The 2,991-nt window shown below is 38.4% G+C and overlaps 1 long non-coding RNA gene across 1 annotated transcript; it reads left to right on the plus strand.

Moving 5' to 3' along the window:
- Nucleotides 1–328: 328 nt before the first annotated feature.
- LOC110043214 (uncharacterized) lies at nt 329–1,686 on the plus strand. Its single transcript, XR_002295981.2, has 2 exons — nt 329–1,066; nt 1,443–1,686. It is a non-coding gene; the product is annotated as an uncharacterized LOC110043214 (long non-coding RNA).
- The last annotated feature ends 1,305 nt before the right edge of the window (nt 1,687–2,991 follow it).

The raw sequence follows: 2,991 nt of genomic DNA on the forward strand, positions 1-2,991 counted from the left end.
AAGCGACCACAAAACAAGGAGTTCGTGAAGATTCGGTGGCATAATTGTAACTTGTTCCAAGTAAGACTCATTTTGGCCAAAAAAAAAAAAAAAGTCATATCTTACAAAAATAATCCAGTGACATATTGGTACCGAACAAAAGAATGAAACCTCACTCTCGGTTATTAAGTAGTTATTATTGCGCGTCCGCATCATGTAGATAATGGTATATAACTGTCAAGAATTATCAACTCGTTTTTATAATCAACGAGTGATGCAACAACTCGCTTGTTACAGTCCATGAATGTTGCAAACCAAAATATTCTCCCATTATTCAGTTGTGATCAGATTTAGATGTCCTTAAGAAGCGACCACAAAACAAGGAGTTCGTGAAGATTCGGTGGCATAATTGTAACTTGTTCCAAGTAAAACTCATTTTGGCCAAAAAAAAAAAAAAAGTCATATCTTACAAAAATAATCCAGTGACATATTGGTACCGAACAAAAGAATGAAACGGACGGTTTAGCGCCATCAAAGTAATTAACTGATGCACGAGTTTTTCGTCCATTGAGAATAATATTCTCAACCCAAGTGGGGGCGTTCTTCCGCTTACACCAAATGTGCTATTCTGAGTACTTTACCAAAGGAATCCTGGAAACAAAAATTGGGAAAATAAAAAAAAAGAAGAAGCTACGAAGAAATGTCTCTTGTCTATTATAAAAAAAAAGCAGCTGCTTATCAGACATACTGTTAATACATCAATTCTCTGAATAAATATTACGCGCAATATAATCCTTTTCATACGACTTCCTTTCGGCAATAAGTTGTTTGCGTATTAAATGAGTTGTCAAATAAAAGATGTTCTTAAGATAAAAGAAAGAGTGGGATTACTGATTAGTGTCCGTTAGAACGGGATTAAAAGGCGCACGCACGCTCGTTAAGCGCCAAAACGAACTGGTTCAGCTTCCTGAAGTTCCGCAACATGCACAAAACACTGGTGTTTGGACTTCTCCTCTTTTGCATCGCATTTCTCGCGATGAAAGAAGGCACTGGGGCGGTGCATTGTCCTCCGTATAGTAGAATTCCGGTAAATTCCAATGATGATTATTTAACTGTCGAATACTTTTCCATCTTTATTTGCAGTTAGTGGGAAAAGTTGATCAGAACCGTTTATTGAGCACAGCGCTCAATTTAGACGGTCCTAGCTGCGAACCTAGCAACCAAATAACATAGCACAAAGCAACACTTTTAGTATATTTTAACCATTATGTAATTCTTGAGTTTTAATTTATCACATTGCGCCTTTGTTTGAGTCCCATTTGTCTTATTCCTCGGTTGTCTTTTTGCAGCAATATAACCGGGCGTTCAAGAGACGAGTCCGTGTTGGGTCTCTGTTCATCACAGCGCGCCAGTAGTATAGTTTCATCTGCCTTTTTAACAATTAATTCCTTTCCTTTTTACAGCACTGTAACAAAGTAAAGAGTTTTAAGAGAGGAATCTGCCGCGCTGTTCGACGACTGAACTGCGAACAACTCCTGCAAGACGAAAACTTGAACCAAAGAGTTCAGCAAGATTAACCGCCAAAATAACAACTTGAAAACATTCTGTAACGTTGCAACATTCTGTAGCCTCAAGTAAAGTGGTAAAAAGCTGACTTGGTACTAAATTTTAAAAGAGATTGTCAATGAACTAAAAATTAAAGTTTCAGTTTGTTTTTAATACTTCACTGTTGTGTGCACTGTCAGGTTTTTTCCGCTCCTTGGCGTGTTGACAGCGTGTTCGGTCTCGCGAGCACTTACTTGCCAAAGAACAAGGGCTGCATGAGGACATAAAAAAGAAAGTAATATTAACATGTTTGATTATCGTCCCCCCCCCCCCCCCCCCCCTCCCCCATCGTTAGCTAAATAAGATGTATGGCTTTTTGTGTCTCGTTCAAGTAAAGACGTGAGAAAAAGTAAAGGTTTTCTGGTGAATATCGGCAGATAAAACAGTAACGGAAATTGCTGCACTTTTTACCCAATCTATACGATAAAATACAGTGTCTTTATTTTAATTAATAAAGTACGTGTTGAAAGTTACGTATAGGTGTAATATACGCTGGAATATATCGGATCTGATTCTGGGCGATATCGATATTTACTGCCTTCTGAAAACAAATGTTCGTTGTCATTTTTACGTGTTTCACTTAATTTATGCAGAATTAACCGATAACCATGTTGGCTTGCTTTGACTTTCTACGGCAGTTAATTAAACGTCCTAGGGAAGGAAAAACGAAAATTACTTTTTTAATTACCCTCACATAGGCAAAGCTAGTCTATTCAGTACAGCAGACGATGAAGTTAACGTGAGCGAAGGACTTTTATTCCGGGTCGAAGGTAGGTTCGTACACGAGTACGTAATATTAGCGGGTGCGTTCGATATTATTTTCACAGTATCAGCAAACACAAATCAAGATCTGGTCTCAGCTGTTCCAAAAGTAAAAAGAATATTACATCTCTTCCCCTTGCAGTGACTCTTATGCATAACATTGCGAGCAAGCGCTGAGCAGTTCAACCACTAACACATCATGTAGCAACTTCTTGCGCCCTCTTGCGGCTTGCGGTAAGATTCATAAGTTCTCGCGGCTTCTTGCGGTTAGACTTTCAATTTCTTGCGTTTCGAATGTTCTTTGCAGGTAAACCGGAAAAAACACGACATTTTTACCTCTTTGCGGCGGCTTGTGTGTTCTTTTTGCGCCGTTTCTTTCGCGTGCATGATTTTAGGGCCGCATTGTAAGTATTATTTTGCAATATCAAGGAAAGTGGCTGAAATTGTCAAAATGCATAGGACGAAATTTAAATTCTGGTACCAGAAAAGGAAAAAAAAAAACTCAGCTGAAGTAAAATTACTAGAGATAAATTTAAACTCGGTAATAAATTCTCGCACTTCAAAGAGCTAATGTTTCTCCGCCTTGACTGGGCTTCAATTTTAATGTTGTGTATATGGCCACAAACCTTGTCAGAGTCGCTCGTT

This window comes from Orbicella faveolata, unplaced genomic scaffold, assembly GCF_042242905.1.
Source record: "Orbicella faveolata isolate gen_17 unplaced genomic scaffold, um_ofav_v1 contig_24, whole genome shotgun sequence".
NCBI classification, from domain to species: Eukaryota; Metazoa; Cnidaria; class Anthozoa; order Scleractinia; family Merulinidae; genus Orbicella; species Orbicella faveolata.